The sequence below is a fragment of the Lathyrus oleraceus genome, chromosome 5 (assembly GCF_024323335.1).
Source record: "Lathyrus oleraceus cultivar Zhongwan6 chromosome 5, CAAS_Psat_ZW6_1.0, whole genome shotgun sequence".
In the NCBI taxonomy this organism is placed as follows: Eukaryota; Viridiplantae; Streptophyta; class Magnoliopsida; order Fabales; family Fabaceae; genus Lathyrus; species Lathyrus oleraceus.
In genome coordinates, this window is record NC_066583.1 from 200,277,162 (window position 1) to 200,297,606 (window position 20,445).

Sequence of the window (20,445 nt, forward strand, 5' to 3'; positions counted from 1 at the left end):
TTTTGAATGCACCGTTCGTGCCATGTTTTTGTTTGTTCTTTGTATATCTTAGCATTCTCATATGCTTGATTTCTGAATTCTTCTAGCTCTTGTAATTGAAGAATCCGGGATTTCCCCGCTTTGGACAAATCATAGTTTAGAAATTTGGTAGCCCAAAATGCCTTGTACTCGAGTTCGAGCGGAAAATGACAAGCTTTACTGTAGACTAGTTGGTACGGGGACATACCTATGGGGGTTTTGAACGTTGTTCGGTGTGCCCATAGCGCATCCTCTAGCTTCATCGACCAATCCTTTCATGACGCGCTAACTGTCTTTTCTAGAATCTTCTTTATTTGCCGATTTGATACTTCAACCTGTCCACTTGTATGAGGGTGGTACGGTGTGTTGATTTTATGCTTTACATTGTATTACCTTAACAGGTTCTCCATCATCTTGTTCATAAAATGGGTACCTTATGATAACACTGAAATTTACCATATTTTCGACTCCGATTTCACATGCATTCTAGTTGTTTTATTGTTATTTTGTTGTGTTATAACTATGTTTTTCTTTGTTTTCAGGTTTTTACTTTAATCGGAGCCCCGATCGAGAAAAGGAGCGAAAAAGAGCTAAAAACCCTAAAATTCAGCATTTTGTACTTGTGGCTTCCACCATGGTTGGCGCCATAGACCCTGCCATGACGTGTCCAAGCTCAACCTCTCTCAACTGCCACGTTCCCCACTACTTCCACTAAGGCGCCTCAGATTGGCCTTGTGGCGGACGCCACAAGAGGAAAAGTTTTCCCTCCCATTTTCAAGTTAAAGGGCATCCTTGTCATTTCCATCTTTTTACTTGCTTATAAATAGAAACTCGAAATCACTTTTTCAATCATCCAAACTTAGAGCAGAGGAAGATCCAAACTTAGAACAAAGGCAAACTCAGAGCAACTTTGTTTCACTTATGCATATATTCAGTATTTTAAAGTGGTAATCGCTTCGCACTGGGGTGTTACCACAATTGTGTAATCGAGTCTGTGATCGAGTTTGTAATCAAGTTTGGAGCACTTTGGAAGGAAGTTAATCCTGCCGCCATTTTCATTTCCGCTTTGAAATTTACTCAACCCTCAGATTGAAGCAGGTTTTTATTACTTGTCTTTACTTTATTTATTTTCCCGCACTCGCTTTACTTTGTTTATTTCCTCGCACTCGCTTTAAATTATTTATTTCCTCGCACTCGCTTTAAATTATTTATTTCCTCGCACTCGCTTTAAATTATTTATTTCCTCGCACTCGCACTACTTTTATTTACTTTCCGCACTCGCACTACTTTTATTTAAATTAATACACTTTTACTTTACCATGTCTAAATAAATTTATAAGGTTAGAATGTAAGGATCGTAATCGAACCGATAATCCATACAATTGTTCGTAGAAGCACTTAAGGGCTATTTTAACTTTCAACTTAAGTTTTCCCGCACTTCAATTCCGTTGGGTAAGATCGAAAGTCGTCCAACGTCTATCTAAACTTAATTGTTTTTAACTATTTCAAAAACAGCAAAAGCGCTTTGTTTAGTTCATTAGGAGATTTTAACTTAAGAAGAAAAGAGATTTTAAAACTATTTTCGGACGCGTTTATAAGTTTAGAGTCTGGTTTGTAAGAACCTCTTTTGGTTAAGAAATCCAGGTTATAATACTTTTCAACTTAGTCAAGATACTATATTTCTTAAAAATAAGTTTACTACTCTAACGCAATGCGCGCCTTTTTATAAGTGACAATAAAAGGCTTTGATTAGGGAGTACAACTCGGTTCTGAATACGCGAAAGCGACAGTTCCCGTTAAATTATTTCTTTTCAAAGTAGGAAACACTGCCCATAAGTAGTTCTGTTAGCAAGTACTTGGATTATTAATTGATTATGTGAATTACATTCGACCCTGTCTTTATTAATTAAACTTTATTCAATACTTTACTTTTCATTGCACACTCTAAAAACACCTATTTTGATTGCCTTTGATAAACACCATAACAATAGTTAACGATAGATTGACACTTGGTCTTTGTGGATTCGACAATCTTTTATATTACTCTGACGCGTTCGTATACTCGCGAAGAGCACCGCATCAAGTTTTTGGCGCCGTTGCCGGGGACCAATTTCTTCAAATTTCATTTTCCTATTTTTATATCGTTTAGACTTAGGCTATTTCCCGCCGGTCAATGCAAAGAATTCGCAGCACCGGAAGTTTAAGCTTAGTATATCCTCTGGCGGAACCTGAACGTTACGCTCGCGCACGTTTATTCTTTCATAGAATTAAGAGAGCTATGACCGAAGATCAAAACCAAAGACCTCTTAAAGATTTCGCTCAACCATCAAATGAAGAACCTAGTTCTAGTATAGTAAACCCAACCATCCCAGCTAATAATTTTGAACTTAAACCATCCCTGTTGCAACTAGTGCAACATAGACAATTCGCAGGTCTCGCTACTGAGAACCCAAACCAACATTTAAAAATATTTCTTCAATTAGCAGACACTTTTAAGACCAATGGAGCTTCTCCTGAGGCAATACGTTTAAGATTATTCCCTTTTTCCCTCAGAGATAAAGCCCTATCATGGTTAGATTCCCTTCCACCCAATTCTATTACGACTTGGGATAACCTTAGAAGAGTTTTTCTTGCTAAATACTTTCCCCCGAGTAAGACCGTCGTTCTTCGAAACCATATAACTAGATTTACCCAAAACCAAGGAGAATCGTTGTTCGAAGCTTGGGAGAGATATAAAGAGTTGTTACGAGCATGCCCACATCATGGTTTAGAAAATTGGTTAATCATTCAAACCTTTTATAATGGACTTCACTATAACACGAAGATGACCATCGACGATGCCGCAGGCGGTGCTCTGATGAACAAACCTTATCCTGAAGCTAGTGCCCTCATCGAAGATATGGCTCAAAACCATCAATCATGGGGAGTCGAACGAGCGACAGTTGAGAAGAAGGAAGCCCAAGGAGGAGTGCATGAACTAAGCTCTATAGACATGATGCAAGCAAAAATGGACGCATTAGCCCTTAAGGTCGAGCATATGTGCATAAACCCGAATAATGTAGCCGCAGTTTCGACGGATTGTGAGATATGTGGAACCAAATGACACCAATCTGCAGAATGCAGCCTATTAAATGAAACCCACTCTAAGCAAGTGAACTACATCCAGGGGAACCCATACTCGAATACCTATAACCCTGGATGGAGGAATCACCCGAACTTCTCCTATAAAAACAATAACCCCATCCAAAATAACGCACCTCCGAGACCTAGTTATCAAGCCCCAAGATCAAATCAACCTATGCAACCTGTACCACCAAAGCCGAGCCTTGAGAAAATTATGGAAAATTTTATCACCGCTCAAACCCAACAAAACAAGGAATTCATGAACCAAAACATTCATGTTAACGAATTGATTACTCAGTTAGGAACCAAGGTTGACCAAATAGTTACTCATACCAAGATGCTTGAAACCCAGATCTCTCAGGTAGCTTTAAACCAAGACCCTCAAACCACACCTGGAGGACAGTTCCCTGGACAACCTCAACAAAATCCGAGAGGACAAGCCAATGCCATTACCCTACGAAGTGGGAACGCTTATGATGAGCCACCAAACCCTAGATTGAGTGAACCCGAAACTTCTAAGGAATGTACCAAACCCACGGACGAAGTAAAGGAACCTGAAAACCAGGAAGGTCGAGAAAAAGGAGAAGAACCTAAAGACAAAACTTACGTACCACCCCCGTCATATAAACCACCTATACCATATCCACAGAGACTCAAACAAACCCAGATCAATAAACATTATCAAAAATTTATTGAAGTTATAGAAAAACTTCATGTAGAAATCCCTTTCACAGAAGCCATCACCCAAATACCTTCTTATGCAAAGTTTCTCAAAGACATCCTTACCAACAAACGTAGACTTGACGATCCGAAGCCTTTGGAATGTAATGCTATTTCCGAGGACAAATTAGAAAAGAAAGATAAAGATCCTGGAAATTTCTCCATTCCTTGCCTTTATGGTAATCATGTCATCGAAAAAGCTTTTCTAGACCTAGGAGCTAGTGTGAGCTTAATGCCTTTAGCGGTTTGTGAGAGGTTAAACTTAGGAGAATTACAACCCACTAAGATGTCACTTCAGTTAGCCGATAGATCTGTTAAATATCCAATAGGCATTTTAGAAGATGTTCCTGTTAGGATATGTCAGTTATTTATCCCTACTAATTTTGTTGTCATGGACATCAAAGAGGACAATGATATACCAATCCTTCTAGGTAGACCATTCTTATCGACTGTAGGAGCCATAATAGATGTCAAGAAAGGAGTGTTGACATTTGAGGTAGGTGACGAGAAAATAGAATTTATACTTTCGAAATTTCTTATGGCACCTGTGATGGGAGACGCGTGTTATGCCTTAGATATCATTGATGAATGTGTTAGAGAATTAGAACAAGAAGAAGTTATAAAAACAATTAAGTTACCATCAACTCTCATAAGGGAAGATGATGACTTTAAGAAACCCTACATCGATGATAACCTTTACGAATGTTTATCCCTTACCCCATATCCTCTGCCATGCCCTAAGAAACCAACCTTAGAACTTAAGGTACTGCCTAAGAACCTGAGATATGAGTTCCTCGATGAAAAGATGAACCGTCCAGTTATAGTCAGTGCTACCTTGAGCCAAGAGGAAACGAACCAACTTTTAGACGTCTTGCGAAGATATCCCTCTGCCTTAGGATATAATATCTCTGACTTGAAAGGTATAAGCCCATCCATATGCATGCATCGGATTTCGCTAGAAGAAGATTCAAAACCCTCCAAGGAACATCAGAGAAGAATAAACCCTATAATGAGTGATGTTGTTAAAAAGGAAGTTCTTAAGTTACTTGAGGCAGGTATAATCTACCAGATCTCTGATAGTAAGTGGGTGAGCCCTGTGCATGTAGTACCTAAAAAGGGAGGCATCACAGTCGTGCAAAACGACAAAGGCAAACATGTAGCAAAACGTTTAGAAGGAGTATGGCGGATGCGTATAGATTATAGAAAATTAAATAAAGCAACCAGGAAGGATCATTTCCCTTTACCATTTATAAACCAAATGTTGGAGCGTCTAGCCAGACACTCTTACTTCTGTTATCTAGATGGATACTCTGGATTCTTCCAAATACCTATCCACCCCGAAGATCAAGAAAAAACTATCTTTACATGCCCTTATGGAACTTTTGCCTACAGACGAATGTCATTCGGCCTCTGTAATGCCCCAGCTACTTTCCAATGCTGCATGATGTCAATCTTTGTAGATTACCTAGATGGTATCATGGAAGTGTTCATGGATGATTTCGCGGTTTGCAGATTTGATTTCCACAATTGTCTTGCTAACCTTGAGAAAATCCTGGAGAGATGCGTGGAGGTGAACCTCGTGCTAAACTGGGAATAGTGTCATTTCATGGTGACCGAAGGAATAGTTTTAGGACATATAGTTTCTGAAAAAGGTATAGAGGTAGATAGAGCTAAACTAGAAGTTATAGAAAACCTAAAACCCCCAAAAACCATCAGAGAAGTCCGAAGCTTTCTTGGACACGTTGGATTCTACCGGCGTTTTATTAAGGACTTCTCCAAAATAACCAAACCTTTAACTGGACTTTTAATGAAAGATGCTGAATTCATTTTTGATGAAAAATGTAATGACGCATTTAATCTTTTAAAGCAAGCATTATTCTCAGCACCTATTATGAAACCACCTGATTGGTCAGAACCTTTTGAGATAATGTGCGATGCTAGTGATTATGCAGTTGGAGCTGTTCTAGGACAAAGGAAAGATAAAAAATTACATGTCATTTATTATGCCAGTAGAACCCTAGATGCTGCCCAACTTAACTATGCAACAACTAAAAAAGAATTACTCGCTGTAGTTTTCGCTATAGACAAATTTAGATCTTATCTAGTAGGAGCAAAAGTTATAGTTTACACCGATCATGCTGCCATTCGTTACCTAGCTGCTGATATAGTACCCCCTGATCTTGACTACCACCGCAAGAAGAAATTCTTCCACGATGTGAGAAACTTCTATTGGGATGAACCGCTCCTTTTCAAAAGGAGTAAAGATGGCATTTTTCTCCGTTGCGTTCCAGAAGAAGAGGTAAATAATATTATCAAGTATTGTCATTCTGCACCTTATGGTGGACATGCGAGCACCTCTAAGATATACGCCAAGATTCTTCAAGCTGGCCTATTTTGGCCTACCATGTGGCGTGATGTCTATGCTTGCATTGTCAAATGTGATAGATGCCAACGCACTGGAAACATTTCAAGGCGCGGTGAAATGCCTCTAAGAAACATCCAGGAAGTAGAACTCTTTGACGTATGGGGTATAGATTTCATGGGACCTTTCCCACCATCCTTAGGAAACAGATATATCTTAGTAGCCGTAGACTATATGTCTAAGTGGATTGAAGCTATAGCTGCACCCACAAACAACACGAGGGTAGTAATCAAACTATTTAAAAATTATATATTCCCTAGATTTGGAACACCACGTTTAGTCATAAGCGATGGAGGATCACAATTTATATCGAGAATATTTGACAAACTTTTAAGAAAATATGGAGTTAGGCATAGAGTAGCAACACCGTACCATCCACAGACTAGTGGCCAAGTAGAAGTGTCCAATAGGGAGATAAAACAAATCCTAGAGAAAATTGTTTTTATTTCTAGGAGAGACTGGTCTCAGAAGCTTCAAGAAGCATTATGGGCCTATAGAACCGCTTTCAAAACCCCTATAGGAACTACTCCTTACCAACTAGTCTATGGAAAATCATGTCACTTATCGTTCGAATTAGAGCATAAGGCTTATTGGGCCATTAAAACTTTGAATTTAGACTACCTAGCCGCCGGAGAAAAGCGTACCCTAGACATTCATAAACTAGAAGAACTTAGGCAATCTGCCTACGAGAATGCGAAAATATACAAAGAGAGAACAAAAGCCTATCATGACAAAAGAATAGTAAAGAAAAACTTCAATGTAGGCGATCATGTTCTCCTTTTCAACTCTAGGTTATGACTCTTCCCTGGAAAGCTACGCTCAAGATGGATTGGCCCCTTCGAAGTATCCAAGATTCTGAGATCCGGAGCCGTAGAAATCAAGAACGAAACCTGTAGTCCATTCATTGTAAATGGACAAAGACTGAAGCTCTACGAAGGAGGAAACATTCCAGCATACTACTCAAGCCACACCCTGATTGATCCACCAATTCCTACTACTACAGGTGTATAAATTCTAATCGTCAAGCTAATGACGTTAAACAAGCGCTGCATGAGAGGCAACCCATGGTTTTTCTTTCATTTTACTTTTTCGCATTTATTTATTTTTATTTTTTATTTTGCATCGAGACTAAAAATTTGAATGGTTTGCATTTTCAGGATCACTTTCTTAACTTTTACAGGATGCAGGATTTCGATGATATGCACGTAGCCTATAGAGATAATGCTCAGAGAGAGCGCTACATCGCTCTGTATCAGCGCCCTATGGCACCCACACGTTATCCTGATCAGCACTGTATGGAGGCACTGGGTATCGAGCCGAGTATCCGATTCCTTAGCCACCAACTTCACTGGGACGAGTTTGCTGATGACTTGAGTAACACCTACAGGAACCTGACATTGGAGTTCCTGAGTTCATTCGACTATGACCCATACTCTGGACCAGATGGGTATGCTGCTTTCAGGCTCTTTGGAGTTGAGTACTCTTTCAGCCAGAAAGAGTTCGGCGACCTATTGGGCTTCCAGACGACTCCTGATGCTATCCCGGAGACACCTATGGCATATTTTCTGGGTAAGGAGGTGGAGAAGTTTTGGAGTGATATATCAGGTGGCGGAAGCCATGATCCATCTACGCAGCTATCTCATGTTATACATAACCCCGCCTTTAGATACTTTCAGATGATATTGGCATATTCCTTCCTGGGAAGACTGGATGCAGAGACATTACTGAGTGAAGAGGAGATCTTCCTACTATTTTGTGCATCCCAGTCTCGCCCAGTAGCATGTGGGAACTTTTTATTATATGGTCTCAGCGGTATCTCCAGATCTACCGAAGGAGTCATCCATGTGGGCGGGATCATCACGCAGATTGATGTCGCTTTAGGTCTGTCTCACAAGTTATCATATCTCCGGATCTACTGTGGGTACACTACCATGGACATCGACTTCTGTTTGACCAGAGGGTTGATGAGGAGAGCCTCTTTCCACCCATGTCAGTTCCGATTGCTGGTCGACAGCGAGGCTATCCATTATTTCACACTGTCAGATCCTACGATGACCAGTGTGCATGATCCAGCGAATTGGAGTTATGCTCTGGAGGGCCAGGGAGAGACCGTCGAGGAGCCGAGATCACCACCCATTGCTGAGTACACGCCTACACCACCTTCTCCCATGATCATTGTTTTCTCTAATAATCTTTTATTGCAGACCCTCGATATCCGCACCCAGATTGCTGAGTGTCGTAGAGAGATCGCAGAGCTTAGACAGGAGGTGACTGACCTCACTTTATAGATGGGAGTGTCTGATCTCACCCACGCTACCGAAGCCGACTGTTTATATCAGGAGATCGCAAAGCTTAGGCAGGAGGTAGCCATGCTCCGTGGATCTACTCAGGAAAACGACATCCCTACTATATGATCTCACCATTTCATCTTATTTTATCTCTTTTTTATATTTCTCGCATTTACATAACTCATTTTATATCATCGCATTTGGAATATTTTATCAACTATGTCTATACATTGATATTTCTACTTTTATCTATATATGTCTTATGTTTGATTTATTTGCATTTTTTATTTTAGTTGTTTATTTATTAGTCTAATATTTAATTTTAATTTTATTTTTATTTTTACTTTTACTTTTACTTTTATAAAAAAATTATGCAAGCCAATGATACTAGGAAATCACAAGACAAATGCTATCCGGACCCCTCAAAGCCAAAAGACAAGAGAAGCCCAAGCCAAAGGACCAAAATCCGCCCTAGCCAGATTTTGCCTTGTGGCACCCACCATGGACCCTGTGGCGCCCGCCACAGCGTTTGTAAAAGGTCGGGGGCAGAACCCCTTTCTTCACCATTTTCACACCTTACAACCTTCCAAACCCATTTTTCCACCTTGCAAAAACGTCCTTGAACCCACAAAAAGCTCATACCTTTCTAATCACCATACCGTACAAATCATTTTTCCGATTTCCATTTTCATTTTCATCCGTCGGATTTCGTAAAAATCCAACCTTTTCACATTCCACTTCATCTTCTTCGTCACTTTTCAAGAGCTACACAAATGGAGTTTAATAGATTCATTCTTCGAGGAGGGAAACCGGGGGATAGACAAAGAAAAATCATCGAACGGTTGCAAAATCGGGAGATCCTCCCGACAAGGTATGTTGACAAAAACTGTCTCTACACTTTAGGTATATATCATAGCATATTTCATTTATTAGATAACTTAGGTTTGCATAATTTCTTTTCCAACAAAGAGCCTACCTATGAGCGATTGACAATTGAATTTTTGAGTTCCTTAATCTATATTATCAATCCTAACACTGCTAGCACAGTTGGTACTATCAGATTTAGAATGTTTGCTGTTGAATATGAATTCAGTACCGACGAACTAGCAAGCTTGTTAGGAATCCCTCATGGGGACGGTGCTATTTGTGAAGCCCCTTTGGATTCGGATTGGTCAGTTGAGGTGTTCTCCTTCTGACAGAGACTGTCAAGCACTTCCATAAATTCTTTTGAGGGAGTTCTTGCCTCGACTATCCATAACCCGACCATCAGAGTTTTTAGATATCTGTTGGCATGTACTATTTTTGGCCAGGAGAATCCAAATAAGGTTAATGCTAGAGAGCTTCTATTTTTGCAAGGAAGCCTCACAAATAGACGAATTAATTCGGTCCCGTTCATGCTTGCTCATATGACTTTAACTTTAAATAAAGCGGGACCGATTTCTTTTGGTGGATTGATTACATCTATTGCTCGGGCGCTTAACCTGAACAATGAGATGGCTACCCTAGACGCCTTACCTCCTCGCACAATTAACCTAAAATTTCTGAGAGACATGAAATTGTGCCGATTGAGGAGAGAAGGAGGCTATATGCTTATGGTTCATGGTGTAGCCATCCCATCTGTTGTTTTACCTTGCACTAGACGTACAGATGTACGAGATGAAAGGAATTGGACCTACGCTTTAGATACTCCACCTGTTTTGGGTCCTCTTCCTCCTAACATTCCTGATGAGGCGGGACATGACACTGATGATGAATATGATTGGAGAGAGAGATCTCCCGTACCCCATGTGTCCCTCCATCATTCTTCACCACCACACACCGCACCATCTTCTTCTTCTGCAGGTACCACTCCTGGCTTTTATATTACGGAGGAGATGTGGCATGACCACATGGCTAGAGAGCAAAGGCGTGACGACCTACTCTCTACCATCCAACAACAACTGGAGAATAATATGAGCTTCATGCAAGAGTCGCAGCAGAGGACAGACAGGTCCTATGACTCTGTTCTACAGTCCCTGCAAACGATCACAGATACACAAGCCCGCCAGCAACACCACCACCGTCAGCATATTGCACTCATAGAAAACACTCAGGGTTCCATTTTGGGTAACCTTCGAGAGGTGAGGACCGCTCAGGATGCCCTGCAGGCGAGGATGGATCAGAGAGATCGTCGTCGTACCCGATCCCGTCGTCCACCTCAGGATGGCGAAGGCACCAGTGGTCAGCAATAGGTTGTCAGGTAACTCTTCCCTTATCTTATTTCGAAACATTGGGGACAATGTTCGATTTAAGTGTGGGAGGAGACTCTATCGTCTTTTCTTTATTACCTTTCTCATCTTTCCTTTATCGCTTTTCTTTGTTGTTTTTAGATAGCTTGTTTATTTTTATTTCCTTTTAGTTGTTTATTTTGCTTTTTAGTATAATGCATGAGTTTGATGAGTCACCAAATATAGTATATCTTTAGTACAATCTAATCTCCCCATACCTTTAGCCCCACCGAATTTTATTTTGCAAAAGAAAACAGTGTTATTCCGAAAGTTTTCGGGTTTTTAAAGACAGGTTTTGAGTAAGGATGCGGTGACTTGGGAGAACTTTGCGAAACATCGGTATTATTTCAGCACCATAGACTTCGTAAATATAGGAATCATTCCCGAAACCCCATATACCATGGCCTTAATCATCATTTCCGTATAAGTCCTCAGTAGTTTATCTCAGCAGTCAGCTCTGGCCTACGCATCCTCTACGTAGGGGACCAATGCAAATAAGTGAATGATCCAGCAAAACAAAAAAATAAAAGAAAGCAAAAAGGCAACTCCGGTATAGGTGACCCTCACAAAGTCATTTAAACCAAAGAATTGTAAAAATTTGCTACAAAAACAAAAAGAAAAAGAAAAAGAAAAAGGAAAAGAAAAACTTACCCACTGTTAGTTGGTTCAGAGGTATCTGGCACTGAACTCGGTAAGGAGGATTACGATCCGATCCCCCATAACTACAGCTGGGTCCAATAAAAGGGTTTACACATATTTATGCGCCAGAAACCCCATGCTCAGATCATAATCACTAACAAGCCACTCTACTATGAAGCATGTACGGATAACGGACTTAAAGTGATTGCGCCTGAATGAAAAGGACACAAGAAGAGATGAAGAGGCAGGCCTAGGTATTGTGGGATAATATGGGTTGATTAATATAGGAATGAAGTTTATGTCCATATTTGCGGATTAGTGTCATCATGATACCCTTACTTCACTCAGTTAGTACCTATCACTGCATCCCGACTTGAACTTTAAATTTTTACCTGAAGCACTCGTTTACACCAGTTTTTCTTTTATGAGCTTTTCAATGTTTTGCTTGAGGACAAGCAAAGGTTTAAGTGTGGGAGAGTTTGATAACACTGAAATTTACCGTATTTTCGACTCCGATTTCACATGCATTCTAGTTGTTTTATTGTTATTTTGTTGTGTTATTACTATGTTTTTCTTTGTTTTCAGGTTTTTACTTTAATCGGAGCCCCGATCGAGAAAAGGAGCGAAAAAGAGCTAAAAACCCTAAAATTCAGCATTTTGTACTTGTGGCTTCCACCATGGCTGGCGCCATAGACCCTGCAATGACGTGTCCAAGCTCAACCTCCCTCAACTGCCACGTTCCCCACTACTTCCACTAAGGTGCCTCAGATTGGCCTTGTGGCGGGCGCCATGGCCTTGTGGCGGGCGCCACAAGAGGAAAAGTTTTCCCTCCCATTTTCAAGTTGAAGGGCATCCTTGTCATTTCCATCTTTTTACTTGCTTATAAATAGAAACTCGAAATCACTTTTTCAATCATCCAAACTTAGAGCAGAGGAAGATCCAAACTTAGAACAGAGGCAAACTCAGAGCAACTTTGTTTCACTTAGGCATATATTCAGTATTTTAAAGTGGTAATCGCTTCGCATTGGGGTGTTACCACAATTGTGTGATCGAGTCTGTAATCGAGTTTGGAGCACTTTGGAAGGAAGTTAATCCTGCCGCCATTTTCATTTCCGCTTTGCAATGTACTCAACCCTTCGATTGGAGCATGTTTTTATTACTTGTCTTTACTTTATTTATTTTCTCGCACTCGCTTTACTTTGTTTATTTCCTCGCACTCGCTTTAAATTATTTATTTCCTCGCACTCGCTTTAAATCATTTATTTCCTTGCACTCGCTTTAAATTATTTATTTCCTCGCACTCGCTTTAAATTATTTATTTCCTCGCACTCGCACTACTTTTATTTACTTTCCGCACTCGCACTACTTTTATTTAAATTAATGCACTTTTACTTTACCATGTCTAACTAAATTTATAAGGTTAGAATGTAAGGATCGTAATCGAACCGATAATCCGTACAATTGTTCGTAGAAGCACTTAAGGGCTATTTTAACTTTCAACTTAAGTTTTCCCGCACTTCATTTCCGTTGGGTAAGATTGAAAGCCGTCTAACGTCTATCTAAACTTAATTGTTTTTAACTATTTCAAAAACAGCGAAGGCGCTTTGTTTAGTTCATTAGGAGATTTTAACTTAAGAAGAAAAGAGATTTTAAAACTATTTTCGGACGCGTTTATAAGTTTAGAGTCTGGTTTGTAAGAACCTCTTTTGGTTAAGAAATCCAGGTTATATACTTTTCAACTTAGTCAAGATACTATATTTCTTAAAAATAGGTTTACTACTCTAACGCAATGCGCGCCTTTTTATAAGTGACAATAAGAGGGTTTGATTAGGGAGTACAACTCGGTTCTGAATACGCGAAAGCAACAGTTCCCGTTTAATTAGTTCTTTTCAAAGTAGGAAACACTGCCCATAAGTAGTTCTGTTAGCAAGTACTTGGATTATTAATTGATTATGTGAATTACATTCGACCCTGTCTTTATTAATTAAACTTTATTCAATACTTTACTTTTCATTGCACACTCTAAAAACACCTATTTTGATTGCCTTTGATAAACACCATAACAATAGTTAACGATAGATTGACACTTGGTCTCTGTGGATTCGACAATCTTTTATATTACTCTGACGCGTTCGTATACTTGGGAAGAGCACCGCATCACCTTCGTCACTAATTAGTGCTCTTGGTACCCCAAACCGATCGAAGATATAATTCTTTAGGAAATTGATCACAACTATAGCATCATTCGTGGGTAATGCTATTCCTTCCACCCATTTTGACACATAGTCAACTGCTACCAGAAATGTATTGCTTTCCAAAGGACGGTATGAAGGGTCCCATAAAGTCTATTACCCATACATCGAACAGTTCTACCTCCAACATGGCATTTTGAGGCATCTTATTTCTCTTTGATATGTTACATGTCCTCTGACATCTATTGCATTCTTTCACTATCCCCTGTGCGTCTCTGAACAGTGTAGGCCAGTACAGTCCAGACTAGAGGACTTTTGTTGTGATTCTATCTCTGCTAAAGTATCCTCCATATTCTGAGTTATGACAAGCTCTGAGGATGTCCCTTTGTTCTTCCTCTGGGACACATCTCCTCACCAACCCATCTATTCTCTTTTTGTACAAGAACGGATCGTCCCACACATAAAACCTGCAATCATGTGAAAACTTTTTCCTTTTGTTAGAATGAAAATCATCAGGTATTAGTCCACCTACCACAAAATTCGCGAAATCTGCGAACCAGGGGATATTCGTAACGGCTAGGATACGTTCGCTGGTGAACTCATCTATGATGGGGTGTGTTTCTTATGTTTCTTGTATCAGAGTCATCCGAGATAAGTGATCCGCAAAAGTGTTTTCACTCCCCTTTTTGTCTCTGATTTCCAGGTCAAACTCTTGTAGAAGTAGGATCCATCGCAGCAACCTCGGTTATGATTCCTGTTTGGCAAAAAGATATTTTAAAGTTGCATGGTTAGTATACACAATTACCTTTGATCCCAACAAATAGGATATGAACTTATCAAAAGCATAAACAACAGCAAGGAGCTCTTTCTCGGTGGTTGCATAATTCATTTGAGCGGGGTTCAATACGTGACTTGCATAGTAGATCACATGCAGAAGCTTCTCCTTTCTTTGCCCTAATACTTCCCCCACTTCATTATCACTTGCATCACACATGATCTCAAAAGGGAGAGACCAATCAGTGGCAATAACTATGGGGGTAGACACAAGTTCCTTCTTCAGGGTCTCGAAGGCTTTGCTGCACTTTTTGTCAAAAAGGAAAGGTGTGTCTTTCACCAGTAGGCTAGTTAGTGGTTTTGTGATCTTGGAGAAATCTCTTATGAACCCGCGGTAGAACCCCGCATGTCCCAAGAAGCTTCAGATGCCTTTTTCATTCACCGGTGGTGGTAAATTAGCTATTACCTCAACTTTTTCTATGTCCACTTTGATGCCTCGGTTGGAAATCTTATGTCCAAATACTATCCCTTCATGTACCATGAAATGACACTTCTCCCAATTCAGGATCAAAGTTGTTTGCTGGCATCTTTCTAACACAAGGGACAAGTTAGTTAAACATTTATCAAATGAAGAACCGAATACTAAAAAGTCATCCATAAATACTTCCATATACTTTTCGAGCATGTCAGCAAAGATTGATGTCATACACCTTTGAAAAGTGGAAGCCGAGTTGCACAACCCAAATGGCATTCTTCTATAAGCGAAAACACCATAAGGGCATGTGAAGGCGGTCTTCTCTTGATCTTCAGGGGCCACAACAATCTGATTGATCCCGAGTACCCATCGAGGAAATAATAGTAGTCATGATCGGCTAACCTTTCTAGCATTTGATCAATGAATGATAACGGAAAATGGTCTTTTCATGTTTCCATATTCAGTCTCCTTTATTCGATGCACACTTTCCAACCTGTAACAGTTTTGGTTGGAATTAACTCATTCTTCTCATTTTTAATCACCATAGTGCCCCCTTTTTTTAGTACACATGGACTGGACTTAGCCATGAGCTATCGAAGATATGGTAAATTAATCCCACATCCAACAATTTTACAACCTCTTTGCATACCACTTCTTTCATGGTTGGTGTCGCATACGCGAAAAACAACCGGCGGGAAAAAGACACAGAGCCGCCACCGTGCGTTATTTATCCCAAAGGAGGGAAAGGAAACGCTCGAAGTAAACCTGGAAAGGAAATGGTCTTGTGACCAGAGATTGCAAGGATCGGGAGTCGGTTACGCAAGGGGAAGGTATTAGCACCCCCTCACGTCCGTCGTACTCGACGGGATCCACGCTCAGAAGAATAGAATAAGGTTGCTGAATAACTACCCAAAAACTGCACAAGACTGGCATGAAACACAGATGAAAGAAAACAGAAGAAGCGGACTCGGCATGATGTCGCATCCTGGGCCTACGTAGTTTGTCAGACACAAACATCGGAGTCGACGTAGTTCGGGGGGAAACATGCTCGCTAGGATATCGCATCCTGTGCATACGTATCTTCTCTAACCAGAGAAAGAATCAGAGCACTCGTAGCTCGGCTAACTCACGCCAAACAGATCGCTAAACAAAGACGCTGAGACGTCAGAACAAACACACAACTGGAAACGGAATGCCAATCGCTGGTCTTACATCCAACTCCACAAAAGAAATAGGAAACAGATAGCCAATCAATGGTCTTACATCTGACTCCGAACTCACACAAACAAACTGGAAACCGAAGGCCAATCGCTGGGCTTACATCAGACTCCAAACACACGCAAACAGGAAACCGAATGCCAATCGTTGGACTTACATCGGACTCCAGACAAACGCACACGAACAGAAGAAGGGTCTCAATTGCAACTAGGGCAAGAGAAAAGGGAGGTCTCGATCGCAACGAGGGCGAGAGAACAGAATCAAAGTTAGTGGTTAGTCAAACTTGACAAGACATCGCATCTCGTGCCTACGTATCTCATCTGGACATGAGAATCAGAGTTGCCGTAGTTCGGCTAAACTATTTCTATTGGTTTTGTGTTTTTTAGGTGGACGACGTTACTACGCAATCTACCGGATGCTCGACCTTTGGAGACTTACTCACCTGTAGTAGAAGGAGTCAACGTGTCCTTAAGAGGGGATAAAGTTTTTTTGTGTTTTAGGAAAGCTCACGCAAGAAAGGAAGTCCTAGACGAAGGAACCGTGCTACCTTAGTTGACATGCAAACGAGAGACTATGCGAAGTCTAGCAATCCTATGGGGATACAATCACACCACACAAATACATATACATGAAGTAAACACACCAACAAGGGGGCTCAAACATCAAGGGTGAGGCTTTAGTCAAGGGGTCATATCAACCTCGACAAACAAGCCAACTGGAAGGGTATCTGAGGGCTCTTAACCACTGACATTGACCGTCAGGGTGAGCAGATGAAAGGTGATGAGGGTAAGACCTCATAGCTCTTAACCCGGGCCTGGGTGAGCTTCAATCAATGAAAACGTGGGAGTCCAGAATGAGGAACTCTATTCCATAATGACTGACTCTATATACAAGATCTTGGGGTGTTTATTCAAATGCATCAGCACGTAGTGCGAGCAATATGAAAGACTCAACTGAATAGCGGGGGATGGATTGCACATCCCTTCTATCTGCCAATTGCCTCTTCGCTTAGGAGGACTTGAAGTACATGGCACAAAAGTAAACAATCAAGAACATTGCCTCTTAAGGAGGACTTCAGCCAAATGCCTGCCAAACATAAACGACAGGGCTTCCAGACTACATGGAGTTTGAGAGACTACCTAAGTGGTATACCAACCACAAGCAAAGCAAAGCAACTCAAGTAATGAGTTAAAGCTACTAAAGTACCTGTAAGAAAATCAAACAAGTCAATATTCACATTCAGACAAACCAAACAGACAGTCAACAGTGAGACAACCAATATACACAATGTAAGTCAACAACTCAAGTGAGTTAGCCACCCAAGGACCTACAACACAATCAACATTAGTTAAACAAATCAAATTGCATCTCAATTCATGAGATCAACCTAAACCATTGGGACTAGGAGCTTGAACCTGAAATGCAAAACTCAAATTGTGAGTACAAACCCCTAGGGCAAAGCCTAGGGTCAAAGGCAAAGCAAAAAGTCAAAAAAGCAACCAATATTCAACATGAAGCACATTTATTCAAGTGAGAACATGTCCTAAAAAGGACCAAGGCTAAAGCATTAAGCAAAGTCATCTCATGAGCAAGCTATGGCAAAGACAATTTCAAAGCACACAATTGGTCATCAAGAATGAAAATTCCATATTAAAACAGAAATGAATCAAATAATCCTGGAAATTTTTATGAGCATACAACATGTCAAACACATTCATCATGCCAAAAATTAGAATCAACAGAGTTCAATTGACCTAGAAATGAAAATGCACAAGTATGACCTCAAATTGTGTGACACACATTGTCACACGTTACAATCATGTACTTAAAACAGAGATGAAAAATGCTAAAAATGCACAACCAAGCCTCAAAAATCATGCAACATGTTGAGAATCATCACACCAAATTTCAAATCAATTAGAGAAAGCATGAGTATTTCACAAGTCAAATGGTATAACATATCACATTTTGTACCATGATCAAATAACAGTTCACCACTCAAAATCCATAAATGATAAAATCAGGAAATGGACATTATAAAATACTAGACATCTCAATGAACATGTAGCAAAAAAATGCATTTAATTTGGAGTTGTTTTCAATTAGTTATGATTTTATGAATTGGCATGAAATAAAAATGAATAAATGTGAATCAATTGGAAAATGGAGATAGAAAATGAAATTGGAAATGCCATGGCTGAGAATCGAAGGGAGGTTGCCAGCGCGTCTCAAAACGACGCCGTTTTGGTTATGAGGAATTAAAATGAAAAAATGAAGAAGCGCCAGGGTGGGATCGAACACATGATGCGTTGGATAATAGCGTTCAAACAGTGGAATTGGCGCTCTGAACCAGACAAATCCTAGCATGTTGTACGTGTACGGTACGTGGTGGTTTCCACTGTCTTCTTCATGAAGATGGTGGTGCTACAGTAATCATCATCAATTTTTTTTGCAGAATTGCACAAACTTCATACCAAACGAAAGCTCATCACAAGCACAATCCAAATCCATCATTAATTAGTCCTAACAATCCATGAATAATGAGAATCGAAGAAAAACATTTATGCATTCAAAATTTCAATTCCAGATATCTCAACCAATACTCAACCATTTTTAATTCTGAAAGCATCATGATTATCAGCATGAAAGGATCTACATAAACATGTGCATAGAATCAAGAAAGGTGATAATCGAATTGTAACCTCTTGAAGAGCAGAATGATGAAATCGTGGCTTTGAGCTCTTGCAAGTATCCAAATCCAGTCCTGAGATGATGACTTGAAGCTTGAGAGGGCTTGGATCTAGCTCAGATTTCAATTTCTATTGTCATGTTCTTGAGCTTGCACAGCACGAATCCTGGCCAAAATCCTCAATCCAGAGCTTGATTCATACTCAATGAAGATCAGAGAACAAGAATATCCAATAAAATCAATGTGTTATGTGGAAGAAATTGAAGTTTCAATTTGGAGAAAAAATGGAGGGAACTTGAATTTAGATCTAGAATTGATGAAGAAGAGTGAAGTTATGTTAGGATTTGGTTTATATATGCTGTCCTAATCACATCCAAATCAGAATTAAGCATTGGTTAATTGTGATTAGTGAAAATAAGGTGTGTGACCAAAATTGGAAAATTGAGGTGCATGACCAATTGTACACGTGAACAATGCTGTATGGAGGTGTAAACTTACTCAAAATCATCTCATGCACATCTTGGCAATGGTATTTTGTTCATATGATGCACCAATTTTGAATTTCCAAATTTCCCTCCAAAATGAACATGAATTGCCAAATGATCATGTGAATAAATTTCATGCAATGCAATGAGGGTTTTGGAAAATATAGGTCATGACATGCATTATGCAAAAAGAGGCACTCAATTTGGAGTTTTAGATCAAAAGTTATGGCACTTGGAAGTTCCATGCACACTTGGTGATCATTTGCTCATATCTCCTCAAACATTCATCAGATGCTCATGATCTTGGACTTTTTGGAAATGGGAGAGAATGATCTTCAACTTTCATGTTGGACAAAATTTCATTTGAAGCTTCTTTGATGTTGGAAAGTCAAGTTGAACTTGGTCCAAAAACTTGCCATTTTTGGAAACTTGAAATTACAGGTCACTTTCCATTTTGGGAAACTTTTGATTTGGCTTCAAAATCTTCAAGGTAGATATTTGATATGATGAATAAACCTCTTTTGGACATGAATGAAGTGTCTCAAACCCTTTCTCCACCTCCTAGCCCTCAGTTGACTTTCTTGGGCCCCAGATGACCTGGACATGCACTGATGACTTTGAGCCTCTAACACTTGGTCAAGTTGCTTCAAAATGAACCTTAGCTCATATAAGCTCTTGTGAATAATCATGTGGCCTTCATTTCAAGGAAAAACTTGCTCTCTCTGCACAGATGAATTCTCTTAATGCCAATTCTTGATTGCCAAGATGCAATGTACTATGCAATGTTAATGTAATGTCAATGACCTAAAAATGAAATGAGTGCATGAATGTGGGGTGCAAATTTGAGGTGCTACAGCTGCCCCTATTCAATCAACTGGGAACCTGAACGGATGAGAGCAATGGCTGTCAGACCTTCAAGGTAAACAGGGATTGAATACCAAAAGAACCTTGAATTTGCACTATGCGGGGGATGATCCAAGAAAAGAATGTTCACCAACGGCTGCTTCTACTGGGGATTTGATATTAACAACTGGGCCAGACAAGACGTTTACCAATAACTCTACTGGGGATTTTGATACTTATCGGAAAAAGGAACCACGACCAGACGCCTACCGAGAAATGGGAAAGAGAAACA

The 20,445-nt window shown here is 40.0% G+C and overlaps 1 non-coding gene across 1 annotated transcript; it reads right to left on the reverse strand.

Annotated features, from left to right (window-relative positions):
- Positions 1-2,680: 2,680 nt before the first annotated feature.
- On the reverse strand, positions 2,681-2,787 carry LOC127088504 (small nucleolar RNA R71). Its single transcript, XR_007790338.1, has one exon. It is a non-coding gene; the product is annotated as a small nucleolar RNA R71 (small nucleolar RNA).
- Between the last annotated feature and the right edge of the window lie 17,658 nt (positions 2,788-20,445).